We start from the raw sequence: 23,905 nt of genomic DNA, 5'->3' as shown, positions 1-23,905 counted from the left end.
AAGCGTGGAGAAGCATGTAGCTGGTAGTGAACCGCTGGGGTATTCCTGAGTCTGGGATTCGGAAAAGACCTCCTCAAAGAGAGCATGAAGAAGACAGTGTTGACTTGAATGCTCAAAGGAGGGCTGATGGGATTCTGAGCCTGCAGCAGGGTGGCTCAGTGCTCTGGGGAGACCTCACTTTATTACTTTCTAGGCAAGTGGCTTCATAGCATGCTTCGTGTTTGCAGTGGGCTTAACAATCATGTTTTATTAATTAATCCTTACAGCCTTGCTCTGGGCCACATTTGTATTATTAGTCTCATTTCACAGACAAGAAGGCTGACACACAGTGGCATTCGGCTTCCATAGACACGTAGCAAATGAAGGATCTTCCTCAGAGAGAGCTCCAGGAGAGCCCTGAACTATGACAATAAAAAAGAAAGAAAAAAAAGAGAGGACTAATTTAGGTTAGTCTGCCACCCCTCTCTTCAAGATTCACTTCTTCTTTATTTCTCGTCTACTTGGCTACCCCTTCAGATCCAGCATGATAAAAATGGGATTACCCATTTTTCTTAAAATGAAAGAAAAGAAACATGGTACAAACCTGTCATGAGAATCCCATTAATCATCCAGGCAATCAGATTGCTGGGCACTACAGTCAGTATTAATGACTGATGTCCAAAACTGTCCACTTGGGCTTGTCATAGGTGGCATCTTAGCCATCCTTTCTGTCATCCAGGGAAGTCTCAGACAGTTCTGTCCAGAGCGGTGGAGGTGGGGTGGAAGGGCAGAACCACTGGCAGCTCCGCTTATATTCTCTGATGGAGAGGGCTCTGCAGTGACTCTAATCTCTAGGGAAAAGTCATCAGACATTAGGAAATTTTTTTTTCAAAGGCAGCAAAAATACCTATCAAATTTCTGGTACTTTGTGAGTGGCCTTACATGTGGCCATTCAGATTTTGTTCACTGTGAATACTTCATAAAGTTCATAGAAAATATGTCCTATGAGAGAACAATGCATAGATTATAGTTTTGCACCAAAATGAGCTTATTCTTTAATTCCATTTTCCATGAACATTTTGAAGCCCCCTTGTATAGTCCATGCACCTAAAATGCCCTTTACCTCGTTACCTCTTGATTGTTTAATCTATCTTAGCTATTCAAGTCCGGCTCAGTACCTTAAGGACTGAAAGGCATTTAGCTATTCTGTGAATGACCATCATACTCTTTATACCATTTATGTGAAGTGCTTCCTTAACTTGGTATTTAAATTCTGCATCATTTTTTTTTTATTTTTGTAAATATATTTTGTCTTCTTAAAGTCATCTTCTCCAAAATAGCATGTGTTGTGTATCTGGAGTTTGAATTGGATCTAGTGCACTATATTCTCAATCACAGATCTTTTCCTCCCGAGTTTTGTATGTCAGAGAAAAACAAGGCTGCCACCCATTCATTAGATGCTTGAGATTTTAGTGAAGACTCTTAATTTTAGGGCTGGTGATAGGTAAGTAGATCCCAAAGGGAAGAGTTTTGGAAACTGTGTAGAAGAAACATTCTGTATTGAATCCGTTCATTTCTCTGATGAATGAGAAAGTTGGGGTCAGTAAGAATTGTAGATAAAAATCAGTGTTATCAAAGTGGAGTGTCTATCATTCCCTTCAAAACACACACATACATATCATATCCTGGAAGCCACCCAAGCCTCTGTGGAGACTCAGTTGTATACCTGAAGGAAACCGAACTGTTGAAGCGACCAGAAGATGCAGACGTGGTCAGACTGCTGTCAGCCAGTACATCCTGGGCCTTTGGCCTTCATGTAAATTAGTGGCTGCTGATAGGGGATGCACGCATAAATGCAGATTGACCCACCAGCTGAGATGCTTCTTGTGATGATTCACATCAGGCCCCTCCCCTGTCCCAAGAGGGGTCTGGAGAGTTTTTCAGAGTCGGCATCCCACAGTATTTTCAGTAAGACTTGATGTTGTCTTTGCTGTGTCAGGGTCTCTGGTTGCCAGATTTCTGAGCTAATTAAAATGAACAGACAGGTCTTGCATTTTTTCAGTATGTTATTGGCAGAATTTCTAGACTCTCAGGTCAGAATTTGTGGAAACAAGTCAGGAAACACTCTGACTGGCAGCTCAGATCCCTACCACAGTGTAAACTCTATGGAATAACCATTGCTTGGGTGACCTTACCTCCCTCAGCTATGGCCTGGGCACTCTTTTGATTGAGGGATTGTGACTTCTTCAGTTCTGTATCCTCTTTTTCAGTTGCAGTGTTGGGTACAAAATAATGCTTCAAAAACTCTTAAGTACTGATTGGTTTAACAATCCATCCCTAAAATATAAATTGCATCAGGAACTTGTAACTTAACACAGTGAAAATGAAGGTAAGCATGGGCACATGAAATGTGCTTTCCATCGTGATCCCAATACTGCTATAACATCATTTGATCTTACTGGACTGATTTCCCCTTTGGTGTCTTTTGCTATGCTCAGCCATTGGTAATATTCCAGGCCATCTGTCTGGCTAGGCTGGTCATATATAGTAGCAGCAGAGATTTTCCTGTCTGTGCATAGAGGTCATTGTCACAGAAGGAGTAAGGTCAGCTATTGTAGGACAAGCTCTGAAGAACTGGTGGAAGTAGGTATGTGTAGAATAGTTTTGAAAATTTAGATTTTGGGAATGGGAAGCTCAGCAGAGACACAGAAGCTGAGCAATTGAAGATGCGTACAAATAGCAAAATGTATATCAGAAAGGGATCATGGCATTTTTGCTTACAAAATCAGATAGATAGAATTTTGTTACACTCTTTCCAGGCTCTGCATGTGTTTAAATCTTTGGTATTTTAATAAAAGGCAGCTATGTATTGACACTTCTGGTTGTTAATCAGTTGTTTAGCCTAGGATGATTTTCAGGTTGCTTTTATAAGGAAACCCATTTTTTTAAAGTTACTTTAAGGCAGTTCCTTCACTCCATCATTGTGGTCTCCCCAGTTTCTGTAATTGCAAGTCCCTTTTGTCAGTAAACAAAGCTTTGAGTATTATTTACGCACATTGAGGTGTGAGTGACCTAAAGTGATACTTCCCTTAGGCATATTTTTATCTCATAAGATAAAACAGAACAGTGATTAAACCAAAGATACAGACTGCTAATGGCAGAATTCAAAGTGTCACCTATGATCAATGAGAAGATATTTTTATAGTCTGGGTCCTTTCATGATACTCATCAACTTATCCTACTAGCATAATATCACAGCCCATACATAAAAGATGCAAGCACATATTTATCCTAAAATATATCGGATATGATTTTTAAAAAATCATAAAACTTTAAGTATGAATAGATTCTTCAAAAAGCTTCAAGGAAAATTGAATTCAAAGGTAGTTTTATTTTGGTACAAAGCATTTTAAAATTAGCTTATAAGAGGAATCTTAAAATGTTAAGAAAAATCATATTATGGAAAAACTATGCATGGATTTTAAATATTTGTGCACTAACATAAACATCTTTTGATTCCATTTTCCATGGGTTTTTATAAGTACCCTGTATACTGAATTCAAATGTTAGCTGAATATTCTGCATACATTTGGTTGCTTCCTCTTTGTTTTCACAGAGGTTAGAAAATTGAAACAATCTATAGGTAGAGTGTTGGCCGATGTTAAACTTCATGAACTAAATTAAGCCAGATCTGTACTATATCATTGACTTCATTGCCAATTACAGGAAATTGCTGTATTTTGTATTAATATACATTCCAAGTAATCCAAGTTCTATTAAAGAAGAACTACTACAAAAAGATTAAAACTTTACAAGCTTAATAGTGTGTCCCCTGCATTTTCACCTGGAGCACAGCAATTCTTATCTAGTGTTTAATGAGTAATGAAACAGATCATCAGGATGAGTAGGAATTGTATTCTGAGATACTCTACTAATGTTTTCAGGTCTTAGCAGGTTGTTGAAACCTGACTATCTCTAATTTTTTAAAGATTTGTTTGACTTATTTGAAAGGCAAAGTTGGAGGGAGAGATCTTCCATCTGCAGGCTCACTCACCAAATGGCAGCAAAAACCAGGGCTGGGCCAGGCCAAAGCCAGGCGCCTAGAACTCCATCCAGGTCTCCCATGAGAGTAGCAAGTGTCAAAGCACATGGGTCATCTGCTGCTGCTTTCTCAGGCCTGTTAGTAGTGAGCTGGATTGGAAGTGCAACAACCCATACTTGAACCAGAACTCACATGGGATGCTGGTATAGAAGGTGGCAGCTTACCTGCTCTGCCGCAGTGGCTCCCTGCTTATCCCTCTTCTAAATGCTTCGTAGGTTATTGCATCCTTATTTTCTACTTTCACTGCCTATTTCCTCAACGTTTCTACCACCCACTTCTCAATATTCTTCATTCCTTGTGAAACATTATCTTGATGATGTGGAATTTGTCACTCTTGTTCTCAATCTTGTGTCTCTCCCCCTCCTTTTTTTGTTGTGGCTTTATTTCCTGTTTGTGGAAGACTTTTGACAAGGTGATGCATTAAGTTGTGTTTTTCCTTAAGCATACTTGAACAATAATTTAGAGATCATTTATTTGGAAGATAATCTGAGAGGGAAAATGGTGATAGGGTAGGGGAAATATGACTGAGGATGGATATAAAGTAAATTCAGGCTGTGTCAGTTACCACTGGGGCTGAGTACCAATGGCATTTGAACACTGTGATGAACCAGTTCCAGAGTCTTGCCAGGTCAAGTCAAGGAAGGTGAGTCTTTCAACTTCTGTCTGTCATTGTTTGGCAGCTGTCTCGAGATGTGTCTTCAGCACATCTGATAGGCCCCCTGGAGGTAAGACCAAGTTCCCAAATGGACAAGGCCTCCAAGTGGAGTATCGCACACACTGGCAGTAGGCCATGGCTCGTGTTGCCTGGAATAGTACCAAGTGAATGGGCTACAGGCCCATTACTGTTAAGGAAGTTTGGACTATGTGAGGGGTCACTGTATTTATCTCTTTTGTGAATTCCAATATTTTTATGAGTTGATACTTATATTTATTTCTACTTATTTGAAAGGGAGGGAAGGAGAGAGAGCAATTCAGAGAGAAAGGGAGAGAAAAAGAAAGAAGGAAAGAAAGGGATAGGAAGAAAAAGAATATCTTCTATGGCTGGCATTGTGACATAGTGGGTAAAGCTGCTGCCTGTGATGTTGACATCCCATGTGAATACTGGTCTGTATCCCAGATGCCCCTCATCTGATCCAGTTCCCGATGATGGCCTGGGAAAGCAGTGGAAAATGGCCTAACTGCTTGGGCTCCTGCCACCCACATAGGAGACTCAGATGACGCTCCCTTGCTTTGGCCTAGCTGAGCCCTAATTGTTGTGGCCCCTTGGGGAGTGAACCAGCAGATGGAAGACTTAATATTCTCTCTCTCTTTCTTCCTTTATTTCTTTCTCTCTCTCCCTCTTTGTGTGTACCTTTCACTTTCAAATAAATAATCTTTTTAAGAAAAAAATCTTCCATCTACTGGTTCATTCCTCAAATGGCAATAGCCAGGATGGACCAGTCCAAATCAAAGAACCTGAAACTCAGTATAGGCCCATTTATGTCACCTACATGCGTTGCAAGGAATCAAGTACTTACCCGTCATCTGCCACCTCCCAGATGCACATGAGCTGGAAGGTAGAATGGAAGCAGAACAGGGATTTGAACCCAGGCACTTGGATACAGGATGCTGGTGTCCCAAGTAGCATGTTAATTGCTGCAGCAAATGCTACTTCATATTCTCAGAACAACCAATGATTCTGGTACGGGCTAGAACTACATGTGAATACTTCATTAGTCACATTTCAGTTTAAAATTTGTTCTTGTATCATAATGATTTATTTCTTGTCTGACTTTAGTGTAGATACGTTAAATGAATAGCACGATAAATCTTGTATGCTTATTGCAAGTACTCAACATGCATCAGCCGGTCCTCATCACGGCACCCCATATGCAGCAGGCATAGTTAAGGTCTTGTTTAATCAGGCAGGTGAATTATACTTGCCCTGTAATATCCAGTGTCTCCAGCAATGTTGAGGATATCGCTTTCATAGTCCCTGCTTGAGAAGCATTTTGTGCCTTTTGTTGTACTCTGTCCCATTATGATTACATGCAGGAATCTTCCACTAAGCCTCTTTGCCCTGTACCCTGCAAGTACATATTATGTGTCTTACACAGACAAACCGTCTTTTCTCATACACAGGCAGCAGATGTGATTAGAGGGAAATCTAATTTATCTGAAGTACTATAGAAATGGAAGGAAATTACTTCACAGCAATATTTGCAAATGCGTTCATCACAGACTTTCAGCTATTCTGACGCTAGCAGATGATGGCTTTGTGATCTCAATGTGGTCTATTTTGAACTGCTTTCTAATGGTCTACATAAATTTATTTCTATGTTACGCATGGAGTATTAGACAAATGCTTTGGACAAGGGGGGAGTTAGGTGTGTGTGCAGTTTTTTTTTTTTTTTTTTGTATTTCTAATCTTTGTAGCAAAGTCATCTGGATTATTGTCAGGTTTGTCTAAGTATGACTTGTTTGGATTTTTATATCCAAAGTTGTCTCTTATTGGAATGTTTTTATATCTCATGTCACCTTGAATTTTTGATCTGTATTTAGAATGCAAGACATTTGGTTGAACACAAGACATGAGGTAGCTGTGTTCTCTGGACGCTTGGTCATCTCATACCTATTGTATACATTCTCTGCACATACATTATCAAGCGGTTAAGCAAGAATGTGCAAGGAGAACCATAGACCAGAGATGCTAATGGGACCTTGGAAAGTCTGACAGGTGTTTTGTAGGAAGAAGAGAAAGATGATACTTTAAATGCAAAACCAAACAGTAGACCCATAACTAAGAGAATGTCTATTGAAAGGATTAGCTAGCTACTTGCTCTTTCAGGTCCGTGGGGTCCACAGCATTTACTGACACTGCTTTTTAGGTACATGTGTGCCTCTCTGAGGTGTGAGACAAACCCCACTGAGCTGCAGTCCCCTCATCTATGGAAGGACATGTGTGGCTGTCAGTGTCTTCCAGGTCCGTACTAACATGAGGCTGCCTGGTGGTTAAATCCATGTGCATGAAGGTTTTACTTAGCTTCAATTCTTTTTTAGCCAAAATAAGACACAATTTAGTAATGTTTGTTCTAGATTTACTTTTATTGTTTTTTTTTTTTTAAAGATTTATTTATTGGAAAGAGTTACAGAGAGAAAGAGGTCATCCATCCACTGGCCTGCACCCCAAATAGCTGCAACAGGCAGAGCTAGGCCAATCTGGAGCTAGGAGCTTCTTCGGGGTCTCGCACATGGGTGCAGCGGCCCAGGCACTTGGGCTGTCTTCTACTGCTTTCCCATGCCGTATTAGAGAGCTGATCAGAAGTGCAGCAGCCGAATCTTGAACCTGTGCCCGTGTAGGATGCCGGCACTGCAGGTGGTGGTTGTACCCGCTATGCCGCAGCGCCAGCCCCTAGATTTACTTTTCTTAGCCATATCTAATTAATAGCAATCATATAAACAATTGCTATATTCTGAAAGAGAAAATACTGAGCTACAGGAGTAATAAGGTTACACATACCAAAAAAAAATCAGTACAAAGAACAACAATTTACCATTTATAAACATTATGGGATAAAATATAAATGTCACTGATGGAGATCTATTTATATGCATCAAGCTATAACCTGGCACTATGTATTTCAGTTTTGCATTTTGTGTTTCTTACAGAAGTTTCCCAGAATGTTGTGGAAATTGGAAATAAATGAATGCCCATAAAAATAATATCTCCAGGCAATTGCAATATCTGATGTAAAGAGTATCTACAGGTTGTGAATTTTAATCACAGTTGGCTTCTTCTGAAAATGCTTATAACACAACCCAGAGGCACTTAAATCTGATACATTCAATGGTTTGGGGACCAAGTGGATAGATACACTCAACTTATATTTAATTAATACATAATAGATTTAGTTGCAGTCAATTTTATTTTGGATAAGATGGAGGAAATCCAATTTTGCTGTGTTTTCTTAACAGTTGGAGAACTAGCTTTGGGGAAGAAGTCAGAGAAGGGAAGGATGAGAATACTAAATGGACATAGGAGAATTCTGGTGATACTGGGTTTCTTAACATCAGTAGACACTAGCAGCATGTTCCTATCTTTTTAAGCCTACATATTTAGATGTGTTTCAAAAAAACAGAAAATGGCCGGTGCCGTGGCTCACTAGGCTAATCCTCCGCCTTGCGGCGCCGGCACACCGGGTTCTAGTCCCGGTTGGGGCGCCGGATTCTGTCCCAGTTGCCCCTCTTCCAGGCCAGCTCTCTGCTGTGGCCAGGGAGTGCAGTGGAGGATGGCTCAAGTCCTTGGGCCCTGCACCCCATGGGAGACCAGGATAAGTACCTGGCTCCTGCCATCGGATCAGCACGGTGCGCCAGCTGCAGCGCGCCGGCCGCGGCGGCCATTGGAGGGTGAACTAACGGCAAAGGAAGACCTTTCTCTCTGTCTCTCTCTCTCACTGTCCACTCTGCCTGTCAAAAACAAAAACAAAACAAAACAAAACAAAACAAAAAAAAAAAACCCAAAATGTAGTAATCTGTACCTTGAAAATGGGGACATGAATATAAGAAACAGTTCATAGTGACAATGAAAGACCATTAAAATCACTTTACAAAATAACTCTGTCTTATGCTTTGCTTTCTCAATATTGGATATTGAGTCAGACCCAACTAATAGAAAAAGCAGACACTAGGAAGTCTGTTAAATATTTATTTATTAAAAACATAATTTTTCTGAGGGCAGTCAGGGAAGACAAAGCTGTGTGTTAAATATGAGCTCCCTGTCCAAAAGAGAATATACACGGACTGCGCTGAGCAGGGATCCCCCAGGCTGCAGATGAAGAGCTGGGACCTTACTCACATGCAGTTATTAACACTCCCAATAAATCCTCAAGATCACGATCCCATTGATATATGTCGTGGCAGAAATAGCTCAGTACACGAAGCGACAAGAAATGCTGTTCCTGTCAGTGGAGAGATACGGTCGCCCACATTAAATCAGGGGCAGATGGAGACACGGAGAGCCTGAGTTCATAATGCTGGAACTTCATGGCTACCACGGTTCCAACTTTATCTCACACAGTTGTTCGCACCATGAGGTTGACAGAGGTCACGGCATTGGAGATAATGGTGGCCAGTGGTCCTCTGCCAGACAGGGCATCTGGAAACGTATTTTTTGTGAAATTTTGTGGTTTATGTAAACCTCTGACAACTGTTGTACCCTTCCATGGGCCATTTCAATTTGACTCCTTGCAGTTTTATCACTTGGGAGACAAGGAAAGAATGTTTACTCTCTTCTATGGGTGTGTTATGAAAATTATACAACCTATTTCTTCCCTGGTCATTAGGGAATGCAAGTTCATTTGTCACAGGAAAAAATACCACTTTCAATATTGCTGTTCTTGGGTATGGCTGGTTTCTAACCTAAAAGTAGAATCTGTGAGCTCTTGAGAGAGGACTTCTGCTGTGTGCATGGTGCCTTGCCAGTAGCAGAAGAGTTTCAGGGGCTTGCAGACATCAAAGGAGGTGAGGTGGTCATGTGCAGTCAGCTGGCGTGGTGACTCTTTTTTTTTTTTTTTTTTTTTGACAGGCAGAGTGGACAGTGAGAGAGACAGAGAGAAAGGTCTTCCTTTTTCCGTTGGTTCACCCCGCAATGGCCACTGTGGCCGGCGCACTGCGCTGATCCGAAGGCAGGAGCCAGGTGCTTCTCCTGGTCTCCCATGGGGTGCAGGACCCAAGCACTTGGGCCATCCTCCACTGCACTCCCGGGCCATAGCAGAGAGCTGGTCTGGAAGAGGAGCAACCGGGACAGAATCTGGCACCCCAGCCGGGACTAGAACCCTGGGGTGCCAGCACCGCAGGTGGAGGATTAGCCTATTGAGCCACAGCGCCGGCCATGACTCTTAACTACTTTGTCTCCAGCAACATGGGAGTGATGTGTGCAATGAGTAGACAGTTAATTTGCTTTCTGTGATTCCTGTCCAGGGCCAGCCAAGATAAAAGATATAGTTCAAATGGTATGGATTCTCTCAAGGCTAGTGACATGCTAAAGGGGAAATGAACAGAGGGAAGCTGGGGCAAGGCAAATCACATTTAGTTTGACTGGCTCTCCTTTGCCAGGAAGAGGGAAACTGCAACTCAAGAGTTATCAGCCACGTGCTGAGTGCCAAGCAGAACATATGATTTGCAATCAAAATCAGACCTATCAGACAACATGCTGTTCTCAAATGTTCAAGGCAGGGTTTCATTATTTTATTGAAGCTAAATCTAGAAATGTCATGGAAAAAGACAGGCACATTCTCTGAGAACCGAGGGACTTCCCACTTGAAAGTATGCCCAAAAGAAAAAAAAATGACCTTTCCATGCTAGTCTGGCCCTAGACCTTCTGGACTTTCCAGGGCTATGAGCAGGCACACTGTTTTACAGATAGGAAAAATGGTAAAAATAATAAATAAATAAGGGAGTGGAGATTAGGAAGAGCATTTTCAAAAGCAAGCAACAGTGTATGTAAAACCTCTGATAGTGAGCCCGAGATCAGAATGAACAGAGGGGAAGAAATGGAAGGCCATGGACTTGGGATGGTGTAGCTAAGTAAAGTGAGGCATGGGTGTGTGGGGGATGTGCTTGGATCCACTACGTAAGCAGACACAATGGAGACTCACTCCTACAGAGTTCACAGCTCTGTTAGGGAGGTTGCCGTTTTCTATTCTTCATCACTACTCTAGTTTCATTTTTTTATTTCAATTTTTGGCCAGTCAGGTATGAAAGCCCAAGGTGTTTTGGTACTAACTTAAGTGGTTTTGATTTATTATCTGAAACCAGATTTTGAAGTTCCAGAGGCACTTGCTCTTCTCCCAGTCTCTTACTGTGTGGAATAGTAAGCTTGCTGTTGGGTGGATTTTTTTTCTTTGTTCCAGATGAATGACTTTGACCTCTTCTCTGCATTGCCAGAGAATTGGAAAATACAGTCCAAAATGAAATGGAAAAAAAGCACTGGGCATCTGGAATAAAAGCTGATGGGAGAAAGTATTGCCTGGCATTTTTGCAGAGGGAGATATATACATAGACAGGACAATATAGTAGATCTGGGAGCTGGAAGTACCAGCAGTCTACAAGCCAGGGTGTTTCATAGGCAGTCCAGTCTCCAGCCAGCCAGGAACTCAGACATGTGAGTTGACACTTCAGATTCTTATGATGCAATACTGATCATTTAAAGAATATATTTATTACAAGTATTGTAGGAATTCTCTTGATGCTGCTATGTACCTCTCTGTCTTTGAAAGGACCCATGTGGGTGAGTGCTTGGTTCTCAGAACTATGAAGAGAGATTTGATAAAAATCTTTGGGGAGCTGTGAAACTTAAAATTGACCACATTATGACATTTACTTGGGATTCTAGGAAGTTCACAACCAATGGCATTGCCTAACTCAAGCAAATATGAAGGGACTTCAGCAAGCTGATGGAAAAGTGGGATTAAAGAATTAGTTTATTTTGGGTCTCAAAATGTTGAAATCTATACATAGTTCTGCCACATATGAACTTCCATGAACTTCTGGAAAACCCCCTTTTATAGATATATATGGCTCAGCTCCCTTTTCTTTTTCTATCCTTTTATCATTTTTGATATATTTTAAAATTCACATGCATTTATTTTTGAAGCTTGACACACAGGTTTGTGAATGAGACTTAGAAAAATGAGCTGCACCTCTAAATATTAAAGACATAACGATAGAGTGAGGTAGATGCTACTAAAACGGAAACCCAAGTGCTGATCTGGGTTTCTAGGTTTGCCTCCTGTACAGTAAGTGCTTTTGCATTATTATATTAACAGAGAACCTTTACCCCTCACAGATCTAAGATGTAGCAGTAAAAATTTTATATTGCCAAGTATTTTATTTTTATAATTTCATTCAAACTTGACTATAATCCTTCGAGTTAGGAGTTGAAGACAAAACAGATTTTGAAGGGCTGAGTTTTCTTATACAAGGTCAAAAATATAATAAGTGCTGGAGCTGGCTTTCCAGCCAGGCTAAGTCTCATTCCAGATTCCACTCTGTTCATTCAGATGGTAGATCTGAATTCAAATCACTGTTCTATCACTTAGTAATGGTGTAATCTTGGGGAAACACTATCATTTTTCTCTATCTTACTTTAACAGTCTCTAAGATGAGAGTAATTCTACCACTAATCTCAGTGTTTAAAATGCTAAAGAACAGTGCCTGAGACTTAGAAAATGCTCAGTAAGTGAAAAACATTAGCTATTGTTATATTTAGCGAGTGTGTCCATAGTATACATAATTAAAATTCTTTCCCTACCCATACAGACATTTCTTCAATATTCAATTAATCATGTCTTATAACCCCTCACACATATGCCGAGGCAGCGACTGTTCCCAGGAGAACAATGCTGGAATGTACATGTCGACATTTCAAACGTAAGGCAATGCCAAGGTCAGTGTGTCCCTGGAGAAACCTGGCTGCCAAGAGACCTTGCAAGGCAGAGTTTCCAGTGTGAATTCATCACAACTGGAGTCCAGACCTTGGCATTGCAGGTCCAAGTGCTTGGTCTGGCCAATGCCCAGAGCTGATTATTCAGGGCAGATGACTTGCGGCAACTCACAGAAGACCAAAGCATATAAATTGGAAAGCCACTGTATTAATTTACAATGAAAAATATTCCTGTTAACTGGACCAGACGTTTGCATCAGTCTGACCAGTGATTTCCTGCCCTGTAGGAAAGCTACACAGGGAGCTACATTGAAAGAAGGTTGCTTGGTGAGCAGGATGCTTGTTTCAAATGCTTAGTCTCATCGGGTTCTAATGGCAGCATACATCCATCTCCATCTACCTGCCAGAAAGGACAGACTTTCTGAGCAGTCTGACAATGCCAAGATGTCCCTACCATAGACAGGTGCAGGATAGAACTCTGACTTTCCTATTTCCATGATGCTATGGCTGACGAGTCTCTGCTTCAGATTGTCATTTTTCTTTCCTTAGACATGTTCATTCTCTTAGGAAGCATGCTATGGTCCAGGAGCCTTCCTGTCTCTTCATGGGAATGTGTGGTCTTTGCTCATTTAATATTTCTGTGATAGATGGCATCTTCATTGCTTATCTTTCCTAATTCTTATGTGCACTTTACAAACCACATAAACAGTACATAATCTTCCTGATGTTATCAAAGCATCATCTGCCTCAAATTATCTCTGATTCGAAATCATCATCCAGGTAAATTCCTGCTAAACACAACTTCTCCCTGCTGAAATCCACTGAGTCTGTGCGTCAGCTGTCATACTATCAGTGTTACCAAAATGTAGCCCTATCAGTTGTTACTAGCCCCCCTTAGTGTATTTAAGACAAAATTGGCCTTCCTTAATATGTACTATAAAGACTTGACACTTTACCAATAATGATAAAAGCATTTTTGGAATTATTCACATTAATTAGGGAACCCCACTGGTTATCGACAGCAGTGTTAAAAAGATGTTATCATGAACCTCTTCTTGTTGCCCATCAATCGCATTTAGGACAGAATCAAATATCCTGAACACCATCAAGAATAATGTGCACGATCTTGCCCCTGCTGCCTCTTTGATGAGCTTCCTCCTGTTCATCTATCTCTTACAGCCTTCATGAGTCTTGGAACATGGTAACCGTACAACCACATCTGATCCTTCACTGTTGCTGTTCCTCTGCCTGCAGTTCTCTGCCTTTGGACACTGACACCTTGGTTCTGTATTCTGTTTGTTCAGGTCTGTTCAAAAGTGACCTCCGCAGAGAAAACTTCGAGTGGTCTCTTCTAGAATACCATCTTCTCACTCTATTACCTTGCTTTATTGTCCTTCCTTGAGTCATCGTCACCTGATGTAGTACCCTCATTGTCTTTCTGAATGGGGTATATCTTAGGAAGCAGAGATTTGATACTTCTGTTTACTAACTGTCATATAATGGGTGCTTAGATAATATTTTGTGAATGAAAGAATGAACTATGTAATAACATTTTGATGATCATTAGGTTTTCCTGTCTTTCATATTAAGTCAACCATCCAAGCTTTTAACAAATGTTATATAGGTGCTCACTTGGTGCTGACTTTGCCATTTTTGTGATGCTTTATCATGGCTGTGTCAAAAGAAGCCAGAGTAATGGTTAGACTTGCTCAGAAGCTTATTCCAGGGTGAATATCCAAATCTTATTCCATGTCAAGGAGTTTCCTAGAGATTGCATTTAATTATACCTTCCCTATTTCCTTTGCAACTTGCTTGTCTATATACTTCTTCACAATTGAATAAATCAATTTTAAATCATCCTTCCTTCATTTGCTCCCATGAATGGTAAGATGGAGAGGGAGCACCTCAAACAATCACCATGCAGTTATAGCACTCATGTGTCCCATCCTCTATTAGCTCATCTCCTACTCCTCTTTCAGGCCTTCCTTCTGACACCTCTCCTATCGCTACTCTCAACAAAGTACATTGTAAGTAAGAAATTGAAACATTTGTTGTAATCTGACTTCAGAGAACTTCTTTTCTTGTCCCGTTAAGTGTACCTGGGTGAAACATATGATTATTGTACTGTTAAACCTAGAACATTCCTCAACACAATCAAGGCAATTTATGAAAAACCCCCAGGCAGTGCCCTATTGAATGTGGAAAAGTTGGAAGCATTCCCCATGGAATCCCAAACCAGACAGGGCTGCCCACTCTCACCATTGCTATTCAATATAGTCCTGGAAATTTTAGCCAGAGCCATTAGACAAGAAAAAGAAATCAAGGGGATTCAAATTGAGAATGAGGAAGTCAAACTATTCCTATTTGCAGATGTCATGATTCTATATATAGGGGATCCAAAAGACTCCACCAAGATACTATTGGAACTCATTGAAGAATTTGGTAAAGTAGCAGGATATAAAATCAGTACACAAAAATCAACAGCCTTTGTATACTCAGACAATGCCCTGGCTGAAAAAGAATTTCTAAGATTAATGTCATTCACAATAGCTACAAAAAAAATCAAATACCTTAGAATAAATCTATCCAAGGATGTCAAAGATCTGATGAAAATTACAAAACATTAAAGAAATAAAAGAAGATACAAAAGGAAAAAATCTTCCATGTTCATGGGTTGGAAGAATCAATATAATCAGAAAGTTCATTCTACCAAAAATAATCTACCAACTCAATGCGATACCAATCAAAATACTAAGACATTCTTTTCAGATCTAGAAAAAAGATGCTAAAATTCATATGGAAACATAGGAGACCTTGAATGGCTAAAGCAGTCTTATTGTGATGCCTCCAGCTTTGTTTTGTTGTATATCAGATTTCAAGATATACTACAATGCAGTTATAATCAAAAGAGCCTGGTACTGGTACAAAAATAGATGGATAGACCAACGGAAGAGAATTGAAATGCCAGAAATCAATCCAAGCATCTACAACTGACTTATATTTGACCAGAGAGCTAAAACCAATCCCTGGAGCACGGACAGTCTGTTCAAACAAACGGCGCTGGGAAAACTGGATTTCTATATGCAGGAGTATGAAGCAGAACCTCTGCCTTATACCTTACATGAAAATCCATTCAAAATGGGTTAAAGACCTAAATCTGTGACCTAATACCATGAAATTGCTAGAGAAAGTTGAGGAAATTCTGCAAGACCTTGGCACAGGCAAAGAGTTGGTGAAAAAAGCCCTAGAGGCACAGGCAAAGCCGAAATCAACAAATTGGATTATGTCAAATTGAGAAGCTCTGTGCTGCAAAAGAAACATTCAGGAAAGTAAAGAGGCAACCGACAGAATGAGAGAAATTACTTGCAAACAATACAGTTGATAAAGGATTAATAACCAGAGTATGTAGAGATCAAGAAACTTCACAACAACAAAACAAACAACCCAGTTAAGAAATGGGTCAAGGACTTAAACAGACGTTTTTTCTAAAGAGGGAATCCAAATGGTCAATAGATACATGAAAAACTGCTCAGGATTACTATCCATTAGGGAAATGCAAATCAAAACCACAGTGAGCTTTCACCTCATCCCAGTTAGAATGGCTTTCAATCAGAAATCAACAAACAACAAATGCTAGTGAGGATGTGGGGGAAAAAGATACTCTAATCCACTGTTGATGGGAATGTAAACTGGTAAAATTGCTATGGATATCAGTTTGCAGATACCTCAGAAATCTGAATATTGACCTACTGTTTGACCCAGCCATCCACTCCTGGGAATTTACCCAAGGGAAATGAAATCAGCAAATAGAAGAGTTACCTGAATCCCAGGTTTATTGCAGCTCAATTTACAATAGCTAAGATATGGAATCAACCTAAATGCCCTTCAACTGAAAACTGGATAAAGAAATTGTGGGATATGTACTCTATGGAATACTACACAGTGGTAAAAAAAATGAAATTAAGTCATTTGCAACAAAATGGATGTATTTGGAAAACATTGTACTTAGTGAAATAAGCCAGTCTCAAAGGGTCAAATACCGTATGTTCTCCTGGATCTCTGAGAACTAATAGAGAACCTGAAGGAAATCTGTGAAAGTGAAATTGATACTTCGAGAAGCAATGACTTGAACACCCTTGTCTGGACTGTTGAGGAACAGTTTTCTTGTTGCTGTTTTTGTTTTTATTTTCTTAATGGAGAATGGGCCTGAGAATGGAGATGGAGGAGGAGTTGGGAGGGCAGGTGTGATGGGAAGAATCACTAAAGTTATGAAATTTGTACTCAATAAATAAATGGTTTCTTTGAAAAAAAAAAAAAAGAGTTCACGTCATGGGTGTTTATCATAGAAATTAAGGCACCTGTGTCCCACATTGGATTGCATGTGTTTGATACCTGGCTGTGGTTCCTGACTCCAGACCCTGAAACCGTGGGCCTTGGAAACCAAACACTGGGTTCCTACCACTCACTTGGAGTCCTGGATTGAGTTCCTGGCTCCCAACTTCTCGATTTGGCTTATCTCAACTCAGTCGGCTATAGGTATTGGAGAGTGACCTAGTACATGAGAGATCTCTATTTGTCTCATTTCTGTTCTGCAAATAAAATATTTTTTAAAAAATCTAATTTTGTGCTATTTTCTACCTTTTTCCCAGAAGTGTAAATATAGAGATAATTAACCAAAAAACCTAAAGCTTCCAGTTTTTTTTTTCCTTTGTTTATCATGACAAGTTAGATTTTTGAAAACTGTTAACATCTATAGGACATATATATTATAGCAGTAGGAGAATAGAGTTCAATTTGATTATTATTTGATTATTATTATTTAGAAGCATTCTAAAATTTTCTTTATACATAGATTTGAAGGGAGAGATATTGTTGGTCTCTATTAAAACTCCACAAACCAGTTCATAGATTTTTGCCAGTAGTTTTTTTATTATCTGTTGTTCTGAGTGCCTTTACATTTTGCCTAAGGAGCACGCAATAAAAGTTAGACTTGCCACTTAGATTAATTTACCCTCAGAATACCCAGGATGTGCCACTGGGATGTCTTTGCACAGGTATACGCATGCTGCTTAGGATACTATTCAACATTAAATGCAAAAAAGAGATGTTCTAAACCCTTAAAATGGCCACAAACTGAGAAGGAAACATGAACTCTGTTCTGATGAATCATATTTAGAAATGCTCTGGCATTTCAAATTACAAAGCCAACATGCATATTTTTCAATGCAGAGTATTTGTGCATGTGTGTCTCTCAATATTTATAACAGCCCAGAAAGATGGGCCTGCGATATTTATTACTGCAATACCTGAGTAGGCTGCTAGATGGCTCTTTGCTTTGTAATCCTGTGTCTCTTCTATCTAGAAAGTCTTCTCTGTTAAGACTTTTTGCTTGGCCTGCAGGCTGTAATTGAAGAACACATTCTCCCAGGGACTGATTAAGTCAGTTGTTGCGTATGTTGTGACTGCCATTCCCCAACATTTTGTGGAGCTGTGACACTATAGATGTTGTGTTTGATATGTTAACCATGTTGCCTTCTCCCTCTGACCCTATCTACAGTCAGTCTGCTGTAGAGCTGCCATTCATTCTCTGTACTTGTACACATGACTGGAGCTGGATTGTAGTTTGTATCACTTTGTTAGATTTTTTTTTTTTTTTTTTTTTTGGATATCGTTTATTTTTTTTTCTCTATGTGAGATCTGGGATGATCCAAGTAGGTCTTATCAGCTAGGGGAACGAGATGACTGTCCATGTGGCTTAATTTGAGAAATGACAGGAAAGGTATTGAATCACCAAATGATTTCTACCCAAGTATCAATCAAAATGCCTAACATTCCACTTCCAGAAATGTTTCTTTTCATTCACACTTTGCCTGTTCTCCCCTTGGGAAAGATTGAACACTGATAGACTAATATACTAGAATGTGTGATGCTCTTAGCATTATTTAGAGGGATGTTTGCCTCTGTTCTGTGGACTGGAAGGAACACACTTATGAAGAACCATTTTCCTCATAAATTTTAAAGATAGATAATTTTCATTGCTTTACAGTTATTGAATGAAATAGGAATCCAGTGAAGACAACATTTGTTGTATTTTTTCCATTTAAGTAGGTGGGATGAGATGAAGCACTGAACTCAGTTTTGATAAGAAAATAGCATTCCAGTTTTCCACATATGGAAGAGGTCATGACTAATGTTACATCCCTATCTGTTGATATTTTCAAAGAGGGTGGAATAAGAATTGAACAGTTTAGATCTCTGTTTTCTCAATTTATGGAATTCTGAGAAAAAGGTAATCTCTCTACCTCTTGTCTCATCATAATTAATAAGTGAGAAGATAAACAGATAAATATTTAAAAGAATTTCTGTCTGAATTGAAGGGAAAAAGATACTGTCATTGTCTAGCACAAGACCTGGAAGGGTGTTCACGTCTGCGGCAGAGTTGGAACCATCTAATAGGAATTATCTTCATGACAATAGTCTTTGCAGATATAAGTGTGATGCATGTAACACATAGAAACATCCACATTCTATGCTATGTGTGATTTTTTATCTTAAGACATGTACTAGTATAAGCAGGTGAAGCAACTGGTATGAAGTTTCATCTAAAAAGGAAAGCCTTTGATTTTTTGAGGGGAAGCAGAATGCAATCTACAGCTCTACCTTTGAGTTCGCCTTGTGCTCACTAGATGCATGGGATTTTTCCCTTAGTAGCATAATTTGTTACTGTAGATTGGGCTCAAGGAATTCCATGGACTATTTGAAGCAGGGCCAAAGAGACAGATGTTGGAAGAAGGCAGAGAAGTACTTTCCAGTACTTTTTCCCACTGTAGGATTACCAACTGAACAACTATCCATGCACACTAAAGCATGAGTCAGAGTATAAATATTTTGTTGAAGTGAAAAGGAATTAATACATCATTAAATATGGAACCTGGAAGAGTTGTCTGAGATCATCTGACCACAAGTTTTTCAAATTTTTTTTTATATTGGAACCTCTATTTCCCAAATAGATTCTTATGTATAATCCCCCAAACCAAACAATTATATATGTGTATATTCATATGCACATACACCAAATGAGGTACAGCCTAATGATTTAAGACAAAATCAGCAACAAGCCAAACATAGAAAAGTTTAGAGAAAAGTATAGGTAAAATAAGCTCCCCAAATACAGATATGCAAATAAAATACAAATATACAAGGAGAAGTACACCTTTTGGGAAAGATTAATCTCCAATAAAGAGCTAAAATGTAAACATTTGAGCAAAGCATGGCATTCTTAATGCTTGGATTATCAAATTGATTATGAGATAGTTGGGGAATTTTCTATGTAATAAGCATTTGGCTTATTTATGATGCTGACAATACATATTCTGTGCTTAATGCATTTCCTTTTATCTAGTGCACCATCGGTGCTAACCGAAGATCATTGGACTCTTTATAGTGTATGTTCCACCTAGCACCCAAAGATCTCAAACACTCAGGAGTCCCATATTATGTTCAGTAAGCTTATTTAGAATACTTCCCCTAAGCAGACATACACGCTACAAGGTGTCTTGTATGTATTTCTAAATTATTTTACAATACAAAAAAGACTTTTATCAATTATAAAGCTTTGTTTAGAAACACAGAATCTTATAATAAAGCAAATGAAAACCTTATGTAAAACAACTGCTAAAACACCAGTAAATGCCTGTTTTATCTAGTTGAAATAATTTATTTCTTTCTTTCATGCTAACATGCTAACAAAAGCATTTCGCATTTTTAAAACTCCCTTCAGAAATAATATTTTGACTACACCATGGTATGTCTATACATATCATAGTTATATTAATATTTTATGGTTATTGAGACAACAGATACAAATATTCAATGATCAACTAACAATGACTGGCGGAATGTGTGTGTATATGTGTATTGTGCAAGTTGATGGAGGGGTTGGGCTGATGGAAAGTATCTTTCCTAATTCAATTTAGATAGGGACAAGCCAAGGATTCATTTAAATCCTGACAAGAACACCGACAGTGAACTAGGAAGGAATGGAGCAGAGAAGTAAAACAGAGAGGGATAGAGTTGCAAGAAAAGTATAGGAGAAAGGAGGGAGTCACTGCAGGGAGAGGATATTAGAATGGAAGGAAGGAAGGAAGGAAACATGGTATAAAATAAGATGAAATAATCTGCCTACTAGATTCTTGATGAGTTGCCAAGATACCCGGGATAGAATTAGGCTTTCAAAATAAGGTGTTAACTCCACGTCTTGTTCCCTTCTTGTAAGAACCAACTTCACTATTTTTTTGCAGAAATTTATGCATTTATTGGTGATATATTTCCACTTCTGATACACGGAATTATAGCATTTCAGAAGCCAGACTTATTTCCAGGAATCTGTGTTACATTTGTAGAAATCTAGAATTAGATTTCCCACTGCCCCTTCACCTCTTCAACTGCCTGGTATAACCACAGCCATCTTTGTGATGGAAGTCCTGAATCCTTGGCCTCATACCAGCATGGTCTCCTGGGGCTGCACACAGCAGTATTCTGAAATTCCTACTTACTAGCTCCTTCAACAAGACTGATGCTGAAAGGGCTTTGCTTCTGCTTTCAGCATTCATTACATTCCTTATAAATGAAACATGAATGTAATTCATATTTCTTCTAGGGAGAGAAGTTTTAGAGGCTTCATTTATTCATTCATTCAACAAATATTTATCAGCTCCCTCCTGCACTAAAATACCACAGCAGGCACTGTGAGGGATACAAAGACATGTAAGTATAGCTTCTACCATTAGGCATCTAGTCTACCAGCATGTGCTGTTAATTTTGCTTCCTCAGTATCTCCTGCCTCTGTTCACTTCTGTCCATCCTGGATTACTTTATCTTAACAATTAGATCAGATAATTTCCATGCTGAAAAAGATTGTCAGACCAAGTTTTTAAGTCCTAACTGTGACATATAGATCCTGGTAGGATCATGACCCAGTTAACCCTCAGATAACACCTTTTGGTACTCCAAACTTGAAGTCATTTTGTTTTGTTTTGTTTTTTTTTTTGTTTTTTTGTTTTTTTTTAACCAGTCCTCTGAATATGTAATGGTTACTTTATTACAAGCATTTTGTGTATACTGTTTCATCTGCTTCTAAACTCTCCCTACTTTACAGGTCCTGCCTCTTAATATTTATATACCAAATTGCTATTTAATATTTGTATTTTAAATCAGATATAGCATCATCTATGAATATTTCCCCATCTTTCCTGTACATCTCCCCTGTAGATGCAGACCATATTTACTGCCCCTTCTTTGTGTCCCATGACACCCTGTGCTTCCATTCATCATACCTGTTCATTGCTTACTTGTATTAGATTAAAATTCTCGCAAGACAAATACTGTGCCTGCTTGTTTTCTGTTGTGTCCATATCATGTAACACAATGATTCCTCATATACTTTATTTTACACTGAGTCTATTTTTTTGCCTATTGCTATTTTGACAGTAAAGATTGTTTGCAGGTATAATTATTAATTTTATTTAAGGCATACAAATTTCATGTATTTCATGTATATAGATCAAGGAACATAGAGATACTTCTCACACTGAGATATTTTAATTGATTTTTAAAAATATTTATATATTTGTAAGAGTTACACAGAGAAAGGAGAGGCAGAGAGAGAGAGAGAGGTCTTCAATCTGATGGTTCACTCCCCAATTGGCTGCAGTGGCCAGAGCCAGGAGCTAGGAGCTTCTTCGAGTTTTCGCATTTGGTTGCAGGGGCCTAAGGACTTGGGCCATCTTCCACTGCTTTCCCAGGCCATAGCAGAGAGCTGGTTTGGAAGTGGAGCAGTATGGAGTAGAACTGGTGCCCATATGGGATGCTGGCACTTCAGGCCAGGGCATTAACCTGCTGCGCCACAGTAGCTAGCCCCTTATCTGAATTCTTATATTAAGAAACCTGTAGGGGCTGGTGCCGTGGCTCACTTGGCTAACACTCTGCCTGATGCACCGGCATCCCATCTGGGCGCCGGGTTCTAGTCCTGGTTGCTCCTCTTCCAGTCCAGCTCTCTGCTGTGGCCTGGGAAGGAAGTGAAGGATGGCCCAAGTGCTTGAGCCGTGTACCCGCATGGGAGACCAGGAAGAAGCTCCTGACTTTGGATCAGCGTCGCGCCAGCAGTAACGGCCATTTGAAGGGTGAACCAGTGGAAGGAAGACCTTTCTCTCTGTCTCTCTCTCACTGTCTGTCTCTGTCAAAAAAAAAAAAAAAAAAAAAAAAAACCTGTAATTTCATTCAGGAGGACTTACATTCATCAGTAATGTTCTATACACTGTACATGTCACATGTTCATGTCAGGTAAGGCTACATTTGATTAAGTCTAGTTTCAAAGAGAGTGTCACAAGTGTCAGAGGTCAAAATAAATATCTGAATGATTGGAAGTGTCAGGCAAGATTGCATAGAAGAAGGCAAAGTTGAATTGCATCTTGAAAAGGAGATAAACTTTCATAAAACTACACTGTGGATCATTCAAGATAGTGTCAATTGAATGATTTGTAATATAATGAATGCATCATTCTTACCTGCTATATTAGTCTTTTATGTTGTTAATCATATAATACCACAGATTGGATAAGTTACAAAGAAAATAGCTTTAGTAAGGTTCACTGTTCTGTCCCGTGACTGAGAGGCCATTCCTGGTGGTGGTCTTTTTCCTGGCTGAGTCCCAAGGCAACACAAGACATCACATTTATAGAGCATGTGTATGTGTCTCCAGTGGTCTCTATTCTTTTAATACCACTAGAATTCAACTGTGGAAGTTCCCCACCTGATGATTTTTCTAATCCTAATCTCCTCCAAATGCCCCATCTCTAAACACTATAGTCAGAATAAATTTCTACTTTCTTAATATTTTACAATGGAGATTAAATTCCAGTGTGAATTTTGGAGATGATAAATGAAAGCACGTGAAATAAAAATATTGACTATGTATATTTGTTGGGGAGGAAAAGTATACTGAGAAAAAGTAGGTAAGAAGATTTGACAAGAAAAGTGATATTGTGGAGGGTTGTGAATGTTGAGCTCGAGAGCCTGAATGTTCTTCTGTAGCCAGCGGAGTCGTGTTCACATCAGCACTCACGGAGCAGAAGAGAATCATCTGAATAACTCTATTTTTGGCGTACCAGACTGGCAGTAGTGTTTCTGTTGGACTAGAGAGAGAAAAGGGAAGGACACAGCTCATCATAATGAAAATTGCACTGGGATGGTGAGAGTGCTAAGATTGTAAAGACATTCACATTGAAAAAAACAAGTAATGACAAGCTAAAAATGAGTCTTCAAATAATTCAAAAATATAAAACTGATATGAACATTTGAAAAATATTGTGACAAGTACAGGGGGAGCTTGGGTGAGGGTAATA

Source organism: Oryctolagus cuniculus, chromosome 4, assembly GCF_051225735.1.
Source record: "Oryctolagus cuniculus isolate XC-2025 breed Fujian yellow rabbit chromosome 4, ASM5122573v1, whole genome shotgun sequence".
In the NCBI taxonomy this organism is placed as follows: domain Eukaryota; kingdom Metazoa; phylum Chordata; class Mammalia; order Lagomorpha; family Leporidae; genus Oryctolagus; species Oryctolagus cuniculus.
This window is presented reverse-complemented; position numbering follows the sequence as displayed.